Consider the following 14,224-nt stretch of genomic DNA (forward strand, 5'->3'; position numbering starts at 1 on the left):
GGAGCAAGAAAAAGAAGAGGAGGGGAGGGGACAGGAAAGAGGAGCAACAAGGCAGGTCTCAGAAAGACATGGCAGCAACTGCTGACAGTTCAGGTGAGAATGTATTATTTTTCTGAAACCATGATCTCGTAACATCATGAAACATACTATTTACACACAGGGCCAAACCGTCCAGAAAAAAAAAAAAAAATTCAAAAAGTCCCTCAATCCACCTGGCCCTTTGGCAATAGGAGGGGGTCACAGGAACGTACCGAGGTACGTACCAGTTTGGGGGGAAGGAAAGGTGTGGCAGGTCAGCAGGGGTTTCACAAATGATGCCACGTGCATTTACTGACCCGCGCACAAGACGTTTCCCGAAGGGAACGACACGGGGGCTCTTGCACGTGGGCTCAGGGGGCGCAGGCAGCGGACGGTCGGCACAGTGGTAACGGTGCTGGGGTTTGGTGAAACTATTCAAGGGAGCGAGAGGTGTCGTCACAGAAGAGGGTTTTGCTCCCGGCTTTGTTCTCCCACCTTGGTCCGCTGCCCTGCTTTTTATCCTGCCAATCTTGAAGAGCAGATAATGGGAGTGAGGTTCTAAGAGACTGGTCTTTGACAGTTTGGCTTACCCTTTTTTTCTGGTGCGAGGTTATTTGGGGCCTCTGGAGTCTCGGCAACTCCGTGAATCACATTTTGGGGAGCCTTACAGTCTCTTGAATTACGTAAAATTTTTTACATAGGTGTGCATTTTCCGGCCTGAGAGGACTGCTAGATTTTCTACGTCTCTTATGACATCACGGCTATAGGCAAATGCCACCAGGTTGGTCGTGCTGTTTTCTTTTTGGAAAGAACCACCAACGTTTCCCCCAAGAGGAACTGGGTGGGAGGACCTGGAGTCCCTCACTCAGTTCATGTGTTTGTTAACGTGTATGCTTTGAGTAACGGGTGTTGTGCCAGGCATTCGATAAAGATTTCTTTTTCTGCTCAACAACCACTAGAAATAGGAGTTGTCATCATTTACAAATGACGAAACACAAGCTTGGAGGTGTTAAAGGACTTGTTCAAAATCCTACCGCTCATAAATGAGTGAGCCTAGATTCAAGCCTAAGGCTTTTTTTATTATATCATGTTGCCTCTCACTGCACTATTTGATCATTAAAATTAGAGCTGTAGCCCTTGTTTCCTAAGCTGACATCTAGCTCTCTCTAAATCCTATGAGAAACCGTACGAGAATTTTTCTAGCACAAATTAGCCTCTTCTATTTCTCCAAAGCACATTTTACCTCTAACACCTCTGACCTTTTGTGTTTGTAATTAGTTATGGTGTGTCTTTTCTCCTCATTAGATATTGGTCATCATCACCATCAATAGCATTGAATTAAAACTTCTTAAGTGCGGCTCATTGTCCTATGCCCTCCACATGGAGTTCTTAGAAAGCTCTTTTGGTGGCACGATTATTATCGTTTGCATTGTGTGGATGCCTCACACAGATGAGATCAGGGCTTGCCCAAGAGCACACAATAGGGTTTGGGAGTCAAGAACAGGTCTTTCGGGCTCCAGGAATCACACTTTCAAAAACCAGCATCTGCTTAGCAGGGACTACATCTTAATCTTTGTATCTTCCTCTCCGAGTCTAGCATCCTACTCAGGAAATGTTTATGATATTGGACATTTGGGGACTACCGTGTGGCCCAGAATCTAGGATGGGACATACACCAAGGAAAGTTGGGCATATACGTGGTCCTGGGAGGTACAGAGTGTCCAGTGCCCCCCTCCCTGCTTTCAGGGGGACCCGAGGAGGAAATAGAATCCCTAAGAAGAGGGTGTCATGCCCAGTAAGGGAAGAGAGGACAAGGAAGAAGGGTGTGTTTCGCCCACAGTAGGACCTCAAAAACGATTCATTTGAATATAGGACAGGTTAGGTATCTGGATATTTGCGATGTTTCCATTTTGGGGTCATTATGAAAAAAGCTGCTATGAAAATTTTTCTGTAAGTATTTTTGTGTACACGTGCACTCCTATCTCTTGGGTATAGATCTAGGAATAGAGTTGTTGGGTCATAGAATAAATTACATTTCATTTTCTTAGAAACTGCTAGATACTTTTCCAAAAAGGATCACTGCGTTTTCCACTTCCACCAGTAATATGTGAATGCCAGTGTTGTGATATCCTCACCAATACGAGGCATGGCCAGTCTTTTTTAAGTTTTATTCATTCTGGTGTCACGTGTGGTTGTAATTTGCATTTCCTTGATGAGTGATGACTTTGAGAGCCTTTTCATGCTTACTGGCTGTTTGGTTATCCTCTTTGAACTACTACTCATCAATAACAAAAAATTCAAATACACAAGAACATGTATAAACTTCAAACCCACATGTTGAATAAAGAAGCCAGACACACAAGAGAGCATCTACGCGGTATGATTCCATTTATATGAAGTTCAAGAACAACAAAAACTAATTTCAGGCGATAGAAGTGAAAATAGTGGCTACCCTTACAAAGGGACAGTGACTGTGAGGCAGCACGGGGGAAGTTTTGTGGATAATGAAAATGCTTGATCTCTTGATTCGGAAGGTGGTCACATAGGTGTATACCTGCATGAAAACTTTTTACTTCGTGAAGTTTATCAAAACTTTGGCCAAATGAATTCACTTGAAGAACGAAGTTGAGGAAGCTTGGATCACCTCAGTTTGAGACCACCACCAGGGAAGACGCTGCTTGTCTTCCGGTACCATGCGCTCCTGTGTTTCCACAGCCAAGGGAAGGCAATTGCCCGACTCATCAACCCACCAGGGCCCTGATCTGGTCTTTGAGCACTGTTACCCCTTACACAAGGCAAGAATACGCCTTAGAAAGTTCCTTCTCCAACTCAGTAAGGTCTTTAATTCCATTAGTAAAGATGATCCTTTCCTTTCCAATGGGAACTGGATAGGAATAATTTAGTTGACTGAGTTCTTCAATTTTGTTGCCACAAATTCAGCTGAATAAACTGCAACGATGGGCTCTGGGCATTGGGATAACTCGTATTGATTTTTTTTTCTCAAGGCCTAATCTAATTCTGTTATTTTATAGCCAGCTCTGCTCTTTTCCTGCAGTATAAGGAAACCCGACACTTCCTTTCTTTCCTGCTGAGACACGATCTTATGTATGTAGCCAGGCAATAGCGATCTAACTTTTGGATGGTAGTGTTACGGCAGCCACTGGCACTGGCCTTTCCCCGGCATTCCCCTTTTTCCTGATTGATCTTGCTCAAGAGGGGAGCTGGTGTAAAGGACAACGAGACCTACATACATGGCTAAGTCCTCTTTTGTTAGCCTGTAATTATAGGCAAGAACACAAGGTTGTCCTGATAGAAATTTTATACTCCACCTCTATAATCTCCACCCATCGAGTCTCTACTATGTTGTTGATATTACGCGAGTTGTGTTTTTGTGTACTTTTCTAAAAATATGGCAAAATACACATAACGTAAAATGTACCCCTTAAACGTTTTTAAGTGTACAGTTGAGTGATGGGAGGTATATTCACATTCTTTCCTTGCACAAGCATCACCACCACCCATCACCAGGACTCTTTTCATCTTGCACACTGAAGCTCTGTGCCCATTAACACAAAATTGTCCATTTCCCCCTCCCCGGTGTATCTATATGCCATGCTTTGTTTGTTCCTTCATCCACTGGTGGACACTTGGGTTGCTTGTACTTTTTGGCTCTTGTGAACAATGCTGCTGTGAATATGGGTGTGCAAATATCTGTTTGAGTCCTTGCTTTCAATTCACTTGGGTAAATACCCAGAAATAGAATTAGCATAAGCTCCAAAATTCAATTTTTAATTTTTTGAGGACCTGCCACACTCTTTTCCACAGCAGCTGTACCATTTTACCTTCCCACCAAGAGTGCACAAGGGTTTCTATTTCTCCACAGCCTTGCTAATGCTAATTTTTTGTTTCTTTCTTTTTGTGGTAGCAGCCACTCTAATGAGATAGAATTGCATTGTGATTTTGATTTGCATTTCCCTAATGATTAATGATAGGGAGCATATTTTCACGTGTCTACTGATCATTTGTTTATCTTCTTTGGAGAAATGTCTATTGCAGTCCTCTGCTCATTAAAAAAAAATTGTTGTTTAATTGTAGGAATTCTTTATATACCTTAGGAACATTGTGTTTTCTCCTTTAATCCTATTAATAGGGAATAGAAGTATCAGTAACTCAACTTTACACATAGAGAAATAAGCTTGCAATTCATCTCCTAAACACATATTTATTGAGCGCTCACTAGGAGTCTGAGGCTATCAAAATCAAGGAGGATACAATCGTAAAACAAAACTGACAAAGAGCCCTGCCCTCCTACAGCATACATTCTAGAGGGGAGACACACGATAAATAAGATAAAGAGAGAAAATATAGAATACATTATGTTTAGAGAACTTCTTTTAGCCCTATTTTTCGGATAGATCAGCAGGCAACAAATTTGCTTAGCGGTGGGGGGGAAGGGACGTTTTATTACTACCAGGTGGGGGTAGACATCCAGTTCCCCATGTGATCTCAGCTGACACCATGGCAGACAAGAGGACTCATTATCAGCCCTGGAGGATGGAGGTCCTGGCCGCCTTCCCAATCTTCTCTGCCACCACCTTGATGGAGTGTTTGGGGCTACTCACTACAGCCTGAAGAGGGTGGAAGTCTGGACCCATCACTTGACCTTCGTCAGTGTGAGTGTGGGTGTGGGTGTGGGTGTGGGTGGGGCACAGTCATGTGTAATGGTGTTTAGCTGAGGCAGAGCAGTTATTGTCTACAAGTTTTCTGTTTTGCTAGGCTGTCTCTTTCCTGTCCCTTCGACTAGAGAGAACAGGCTTTTGTTAGGGGTTTTTCCCTTTGTGCCCTTTGGTGTTTTGGGTAGGTGATCGCTTTCCCCCTCATCCAGTCTGGAATACATGAGACAAAAGGAAACCCTAGGGAACCCACTGTCCTGTTGTCCGAGTTCCGAGGCCCCTTGAAGATCGGTTTTCTTTTCTCCAGCATTTACACTTGCGTTTTGTCTTATGTATCATGTCCAGGCTTTTTAGTCATACTCAGCAGGAGGATTAGGGAAAATAGGTACATTTCCATCTTTCCGGAAGCAAAGTTCCTCTGCAATGTTGAAAACATTGGCTTGTTTAAATACTTGCTGTATGTTCGTGAACATGCCCAGAGAGCTCAGTGCTTTGCTCAAGAGTCTATTTTCTGATCTGATGGCATACAGTTTATACGACGTCCCCATACTTCTTTGCCACTACCCCATTTGTGGAACTTCACTGCATCCCTGTTCCTACTCATTGCCCTCAGACCGTGTAGCCAGGCATTTATTTGTTTGTTTATTTCTCTCTTTCTCTAATAAGTTTTATATCTACATTCTGCCGCCCTCTTTCTGCCTGCCCACGCTGTTGTGATCTCATAATAGTGTGCACTGGGATGTCTTGCCTTTATAATGGGCCCTTGCTATTAAAACCCTGTGCTGACAGCCAGCACACTCCCACAGTCGGGTAGAGATTCAGGCGGAATTTGATCCTTTCATGTTATGGGTTTCACGCGACATCTTTACTTGTTTATCTGTTTTTTAATGAAACAATTCTTTCGGATTCGTTTTCCAGAAGCCAGCAGGCACAGGGCCCAAAGCTACTGACAATGCAGAGGGTCTCTTGCCAGACCTTTTTTCTCTCTTCAGTTGGGCATCCGCAAAAACACTTGGAATGACTGTAGCTTTGTCATGGGCCCACCCAGCGAAGTTGCCAGCAGATGGCCGAAAGCATTTTACAGCCTGTCCGATGTAGCAGGCATTAAATTTCTGAATAAGAACGCTGGACATTTGATTGGTCTGGGCTTACAGCCTCTTACGGTGTAATGGGGAAAAAAGCGAGAACCTTCCATTTTCCACTGGCGACTCTCATTATGCAGACTTTTCGGCTGCTCATTTGAGAGGGAGGGACTGGTTCTGATGATCGCTAGAACAATCTGGGGCCTCTCATACATAAAACATGCCCTATAATTGCAGTGACGGAGCTGACACACGCGTACGTGTGGAATCGACCCCTATTATCCTGTCAATTAACATGGAAAATTAAACAAGATTTTAGGCTTTGTTATTGTTAGTAATCCACTACTCACTAAGAGGGTCTGGAAGTCTTTGGCTAATCCATGGCTTCTTAATTTAGGATTTTAATACCCACAGGGTGAAGAAATCAGGCGAGACAGCTCAGCGCCACAAAATCTGCTTAAAGAGGTCTGGCTGACAGACTGAAGGAATTGTTCACCCTGGCAAGGAAGTGCTCGCTTGCATTTTCCCCAAATGGTAGCTTATGTGGGGAAAAGGCTTGCTTTCAAAGTCGTCAGAGAGCGGTTAACTATGTACTTTTATTTTTGAATAGATCATATATTCCCAGGCTTTAAACCAAACATATAAAAGGCCTATAGTAAAAAACCTCTTTCTTATTCCTGTGCCCCATCTGATCAGTGCTTTCTTCCCCCAGTTATAACCATCTTAATCTGAATGAGTTGTGAAACCTGAATTTTTTCCCTCCCTCAAGAAAATCTTATGCATGGTTTTCATACAGAAGCAGGATTGTTTTAAGTCTTTTAGGGGACCAGGCACAGAATACATGGAGACATAAATCCCTAGCTGTAAAACCAGGGATCTCGTGGACACACGACAGACAGGTTGATGTTTCCCTCCCTGTCTATACCGTGCACCTTTCAGAGCCGTGCGCCTGCTGAGTTCTAATGAGCCACTTTCTGTGCTTCTGAAAGTCGAAGAGGTCACAGCATTGCTTAGCTCGATAATTGGGAGTGTTGTGAGCCTTCCCTATTGTCCTGGTGGAGTTCTTCGCTGTCCCCTCGCCCTGACCGGCGATTAGTCCTTTCCTCGCTGCTGTGTTGGGTCCGCTCTTACGTACTCCTGCCTTCCCCCAGGGAACTGGAGTGTGCAGCCTTCACTCAGATCTTTATTTTTCTCAGTTTAGGTCTCCAGCACATACTTTTCAAACCCAGTGGAAGCGTTTTGTATGCTGCTGTCAGAGTTTGAGACTAATCTGCCGTGAGGAAGTCAACTAGAATGGGATATAAATCTCCACTGGTGCTTCTGTGTTGGAGGGAGTGTGATTTAACCTGAAAGACTTGGATACCCAGAATACTCACAAGATCTATGCATTTTCTGGTGCTTTTGTTTTATTCTATTTTGGGTCGCATTCTCACCATAAGGTGCCTGTGGGTTTTAAAAAAAATATTGTGTTGATACAATTGCACTTTTAAAATGTAAAACAGCTGGCAATATGTCTCCTAGTGGCATGTTTGAAATTGGACGGATACAAATAAAGATAACGAAGTTGTAAACAGAAATATCCAATCTTGAGTCCAGCAGAGATATTAATACACTGAAGAAGCTATTTGGAGGATTCTAATTTCCCTAACAAAATATGTTTTCTCCTCAGCTCTGACTTAGGAAAGCAGGCATCAGCACGTTGCCTTGAACTCCTCAGCACCTGTCACGATGATAAATTGTTACATAGCAAGTCTGCTTGAGCAAATCCCACTAACCAATTTTAAGTCTCTCAGCCCTTTGTAGGTTTCAGGGAGCACAGAGTACCGGAAATTACATCCAAATAAGAGTTAGCAGCTACCTTAGTTACCTCCACCTAATTATCATTGACACCACTGATCAGGGAACATTCCTATCTCCTTATACACTCTGAGAGTTCTTCTTTCCAAATATCTAATTTGAAACAAGCATTGCTTTTGGAAAGAACACACTGGAACACATTTTGGAACGATTTCTTCATAGTTGCAGGAGTTAGAATAGATGCTTGCTTTTTGTATATGTCTGTCCATCCATCCATCCATTCATTTGTCCATCACTCATTCACAGAGTTACTCATCGTTTGACATTCAATAACCAACACAGGCTGGGTGCCAACTGTGTACCAGGCAAGTGTGTAAGGCTTAGGGCTGTACAAGATCCCTGTGAAGGGTTTGGGGGCTGTAGGAGGTCACTGTATAGGGCTTGGGGTTGCAGATAGAGTCTCCAACCTCAAGCTGCTTACATTTTAGGGGGAGAGACACAGAATGAACAAGCATGAAGTTACTGATTTGAATAAGGGAACCTGATATGTCATTATGGAGTAGCATGCGGTGACCGTTTAGGTAGGGGCAATTTTTTTTTTTTTTTTTTTTTTACCTTTTTAACGTTTATTTTTGAGAAAGACACAGAGTGTGAGCGGGGGAGGGGAAAAGAGAGATGGAGACAGAATCTGAAACAGGCTCCAGGCTCTGAGCTGTTGGCACAGAGCCCGATGCGGGGCCCAAACTCACGGACCGGGAGATCGTGACCTGAGCCGAAGTTGGAAGTTTAACTGAGTGAGCCACCCAAGCGCCCTTAGGTGGGGGAAACTAAGTTGAGAGAATCAGGGATGGCTTCTAGGATGATATTTGAGCTGAGTCCTAAACAATGAGAGTCAGCCATGGGAAGTGCTGTGGGAAGAGACTTCCAAGCAGAGGAAACAGCATATGTAACGTTTTGAGGTGCGGAAAGGAAGCTGTTGGGGCTGGAGCACAGTGACCAAGAAACCATCATGCTTTGGTGGAAAGGTTATGGGCAGTTGTGGAAATGTTTCAGAGGAGTTAGTGAGGAATTGATTATGGGGAAGAGTAGATCAGGGTGGTGTGAAAACAGGTGGGGAGTTAGGCTGGAGACTGTTACCACTGTTGACCTATGGTAAAGATCAGAAATGAGGCATTTGTACCAGGGATGGTGGGAGAGTGGGGAACAAAAGGGGACAAATTTTACATCCCTCCCGAAGAAGGGGCTCAAACGACTCCCAGGTCATTAGCTTAAGTAACCGTGGGATGGTTACAGGTTATCTGCTATTTCTAGAGGCAGAGAAAACAGCAGATGTCACAGGCTTGGTGAGAAGATGGGGAGGTGAAAGGGGAGGGTAGGCAAGTGGAGGCTGGAAGGCCTTAGGGACTTTGATCATCAAAGTCCAGCAGGGGCGCCTGGGTGACTCAGTTGGTTAAGCGTCTGACTTCTGCTCAGATCATGATCTCATGGTCCAGGAGTTCAGGCCCCACGTCGGGCTATGGGCTGACAGCTCGCAGCCTGGAGCCTGCTTCAGATTCTGTGTCTCCTTCTCTCTCTGCCCCTCCCCCACTCACACTCTCTCAAAAATAAATAAACATTAAAAAAAAAAAAAAGTCCAGTAGGCAGGTTAGAAAACTCTTGGCAGTTTCTCCTGGGCCCTGTAGGAAGCCTGGGCTAGAGATTCAGTTTCCAGAATTCATTCATTCATTCATTCATTCATTCATTCAGAATTTATTCACCTGTGCTAGAGTTCAGAGATGCTAAGGTAAGACGCTAGTCTTTCCCTTCAGGAAATGCTTGTGTGGAGTGGAGGACGGAGGGAAATCAATGATGACAACAGTGTGCAGAATGTACAAAGTTCGCTGAAGAGGACAAGAAGCCCTGCTCTGCCTGGCGAAATCCAGGTGGCTTTGTGGAGGAGGTATTCTTTTGGCTGGATTTCAAAAGAGGAGCCAGGGTTAACCAGACAGGGGAAGGCCTTCCAAGTAAGAATAGTATTTGCAAAGGCACAGAGGTACAGAAGTACAAGGTGTGATTAGTGTGAGGCACATGGATAAACGGTGTGTGTGTGTGCACATACACGTGCATGCACGTGCGCATGGGAAAGTCCCAGGGAAACGGCCAGAGACGGATCCAAGCCCTAGAGTAGCCGTCACAAGCTCACATGGCTCCTGGGGCCAGACAGGCATTGGGTAAATGAGTGAAGGGAGACAGAGGGAAGACAATAGGGAATGGTGGGGACTTTGTCAACCTGGAGAGTGCAAGTCCCCTCTAGAGGGAGCAGAATCATCACAGCTCCAGTTACTACAGGGAGAAATGTTGTCAGGACTTTGGGATTTGCTAATAAAGTCTGAAATGCAACATCTTTTGAATTTTAGATGTTGACCATTAATTCAAGTTCTAAAGCACTGTGTGGGCCGAATGAAACACTTCTGTGAGCTGGGTGGGACTTATGGGCCAATGGCTGGCAACCTATGCACTACTGACTACAGAGTCGCTTTGGTTCCATTCTGTGCCTCCTCAGGTGGGCAACGCACAATAGTTGCAGCCTGATTCAATTCAGTGACCTAAGCTACCGGGTCACCCGCCAGCCCTTCGAGGGGCATCAGAGTCCAGAAATTCGTTTCCCAGGTGTTAAGGGAATCCTTACTGGGCACTTAGTGCTTTTCCTCAACTCTTGAAATTATGCACAAGACCTGGGGTGGTTAGAGCCACGTTGCCCAATATAGTGGCCACTAGCCAGGTGTGGCTACTTGAATTTCAATGTAAGTGAGCTGAAATTAACAGAAAAGTAACAATTCAGTTCGTTAGTCATACTGGTCACATTTCAAGTGCTTGACAGCCACGTGTGGCTCCAGTGGCTTTCACATTGGTCATCCCAGATACTGAATGTCTTTATCACTGTAGAAATTTCTATGGGACAGTGGTGCACCAGATTTTAGGTGGTGAGTTGACAGAGATGCTGTTAAGTGAGGAGAGCCAGCTCCGTTCAGAAAAATGAACCGAAGGAGTATATTTAGTGTAGACACAAAACATTTTTTAAAAAACTCTTTTATCTGTGTCTTTCTAAAGCTAATTTGGTACTGTCTGTGTTATTTCGGATGGGGATGATCTGAAACACTTGAACGATAAATAGTTCTCGTGTTTCCTTGGCAGTCCTTACGCCTGAATGGTTTCGTGTTTCAGAATTTCCAAACAATTGTAGCTGAGCGAGTGGAGACATGCTCAGACTCGGGGGCCATGGTTCTGTACTTGCATGTTTGCAGCAATGGATAGAGTTGCTGCTCGCTTTGAAAGTCTCTAAGAATGAGGAAAGGCAAAAATAGCTGTTTATCCGGCAAATTTACAATGCTTCATTATCATACGTTGTCACCAAGGGAAACAGCTTAAGTGTTTAAGAGCTTCCATTCCAGTTCAGAAACACCTGGGGTCAAACAGTGGCTTCACCACTTAATACCATTAGCGTCAAAGCCCCCGTGTATTTCCCAGTCTTGCTCCGGATGAGGAGTACTTTTGTTATTCTCACTAAAAAAAGAAACTGAGGCATAGAGGGGTTAAATTACATTCGCGGGGTCACACAACTAATAATTGCAGTGAAGTTATAGTTCAAATTCAGGTAGTCTGACACCAAGGCCAGTTTTCTTAACCACCAGCACCCCTATGCTTCTGATCCTTGCCAGTTTATTTAACCTCTCTGGGCCTTTTGTTTTCTCATCTGTGAAACAGGAATAATGCAACTTAGCTCACTGGGGTTGCTGCAAGGCTAAAGCTCGTGACACGAATCTACCAGCTATGTTGGATTTGTTCACTTTTATTTTTTGTAAACATTTTTTAAATGTGTTTTTATTTTTGAGAGAGAGCCTACATGCACACAAATGGGTAGGGGCGGGGGGGGCCCGGGGGGGGAGACAGAGGATCCGAAGCAAGCCCAAGGCCGTGCTAGAACTCAGGAACCGTGAGGTCATGACCTGAGCCAAAGTCAGAAGCTTAACCTACTGAGCCACCCAGGTGCCCCAGATTTGTTCACTGTTAAAAAAAAAATCCTTAAGGGAGTAAGGGGTGCTCTTGAACACTGCTGGTGGGAGTACATTCATATAACCTGTAAGGAAGGAGTTGGCATTATCTATGAAAATTATAGTTTTTGATCCAAGAACCCCACTTCTGGTAATTCATCTTTTAGATGTGTTTGCTAGTGTGCTTAAAGATGTCCGTTTAAGAATATTGATGGCTCTGGGGCGCCTGGGTGGCTCATTCGGTTAAGCCTCTCTTGATTCAGCTCAGGTCATGATCTCGAGGTTCAGGAGTTCGAGCTCCGCCTCAGGCTCTGTGCTGACAGTGTGGAGGCTTCTTGGGATTCTGTCTCTCTCCCTCTCTCTCTCTGCCCTCCCCTGCTCGTGCTCTCTCTCAAAATAATTTAAAAAATATATTAATCGCTCTGGTATTTGTTGTAGCAGAATGTGGATCTGACAGTCTATGTGTCCTTTAGAAGGGGATTGTCTGAACTAGGGGTCAAACTTTTTGCATAAAGGATCAGATAGCAAGTATTGTAGGATTTGTGGGCCGCGGGGTCTCCGTTGTTGCAGTGTGAAAGCAGCCACAGGCCATATGCAAATGAATGGCCATGGCTGTGTGCCAATAAAACTTGATTTACCAAAACAGGTGGCTGGGGCGCCTGGGTGGCTCAGTCGGTTGAGCCTCTGACTTCAGCTCAAGTCACGTTCTCGCAGTTCAGAAGTTCGAGCGCCACGTCAGACTCCACACAGACAGGGCAGAGCCTGCTTAGGATTCTCGCACTCCTGCTCTCTCTGCCCCCCCCCCCCACCTGCATGTGTGTTCTCTCTCAACAAACAGGTGGCTTCCTGGATTTGGGCTTGTAGGCAATTAATCATTTGCTTGCTTCTGACCTACATAAATTGTGGTACGCCCACACACAGGAATACCGTGCCGCCATTAATATAGAACAACCTCTAAGACACGTGTTAAGTGGGAAAATCACAATGTAGCAAGCACTTACAGAGCATCTACCGTGTAGGCGATATTCCAAGTGCTTTACGTGTGTTAATTCATTAATCCCCACCGTTACTCTAGGAGATAGCTGCTACCACTATTACCCCCCATTCTAGGGGAGATTAAAGCGGCACACATTAAGAAACGTGGCCAACTCCCACCACCAGGAAGTGTTGGAGCCAGGATTCAAACCACGGTTTGAAACCCAAGAACAAGCGTCCACCCTACCGCATGCTGCCTCCTAGAAAGGGGTGCACCAGTACGGTGCTCTATCCTTTACGTACACAAATGGGGCAACATCAGCACTTCCCAGCTGAGTTTTCACTAACATCCCTAAGGAAGCTTTTTAGGCATTTTTTCCTAATGGCCTCCCAGTGAGAATTTAAGATCACGGACATACAGCGTATCTGTTTATGGAGTGTATTCTCTGTGCTTTGTACACAAGGGGTAGGACTTTTCTGTCCTCCCACCCTTCTGGGAGGCACTACTGCCTTGTGGAGAATGAGTGGATTACAGGCATACTTACATCTTCATGGACCATCTCTGGAAAGATCTAGATCAAAGATCTGGGGGTACAACCCGGGAGGCTCAGAAGTGGGAGACCTCTGATTATATTCCTTTCTACAAAAAGAGGGAGGAGAAAAATAAAGAAAGGCTTGCCAAATCAAATAACCATGTAGCGAAGGAGGGAGGGAGGCCCAACCTTAAGAGCACCTGCTGGGCTCCCCTTATTTGTCCCCAGCTGGCTGTGGTTCAGGAGCATTAATGAGGCCGGAGTCCCGGGAAGTCCTTGATTGGAGGAGAGCTGCTATTTCTTATACCTGAGGGGAGGGTCTGTTTGCCTGGCTTTGGTGGTTCGGTTAACAGCCTCTCCTTCCCTTTCCCCTTTTGGGATACTTTGTCCCTCACAAGCAACTTCAAACTGGAAGAAAGAAATCGATTTTTAGTAATTTAACTTCTTCTCTCCTGGAACCCAGACATCCCGCTTAAAGTCATTGCAATGAAATATAATTCCCATTCCTTCTTTGTTTCCCAATAAATGAAGGCTTCACTGGACCCAACAGGGCATTTTGGAAGAAAAAAAAAATGAGTGAAGGCAGAGAGAACTGGTTAGAACAGGCTAAGAATCTTCTAGGTTCTAAGCTTTGCTCTTATCCATTAAGCCCTCCACTTCTGATCTGATGTCAAAACTTTGGGTCATGCAGAAATGATCCACAATGATCTGGATCACACCATTAGCGACCCTCAGTGTTTGGGAATCCATGGAGAGTGGAGACCAGCATTAAAAAACACATGAAGAAGTATAATGGAATGGGACAGAATTGAATCTAGTAAAAAAACAGGGTCTGTGTCCTATGGTGAAGGTAAGACTGGTTTTGTGAAACTGAATTTACTGATGTGCATGCACTGGGCACATCCAAAATGTATTTACTGTTCAGAGTGCCTGCACCATGGAGACAGGACCCCAGTGCTGTGGCTGGACCATGTGTGATCACCTGCAGCTTCTGTATGAACGCTCACCCCTCCAGGGATCCTCTATCCCATCACCCCTTTTTTTTGATGTTTATTTACATATTGAGAGAGAGAGCTGAACGTGTGCACTCACAAGGGAGGAACAGAGAGGGAGAG

This window comes from Herpailurus yagouaroundi, unplaced genomic scaffold, assembly GCF_014898765.1.
Source record: "Herpailurus yagouaroundi ecotype Mexico unplaced genomic scaffold, PumYag 213, whole genome shotgun sequence".
Taxonomy (NCBI): domain Eukaryota; kingdom Metazoa; phylum Chordata; class Mammalia; order Carnivora; family Felidae; genus Herpailurus; species Herpailurus yagouaroundi.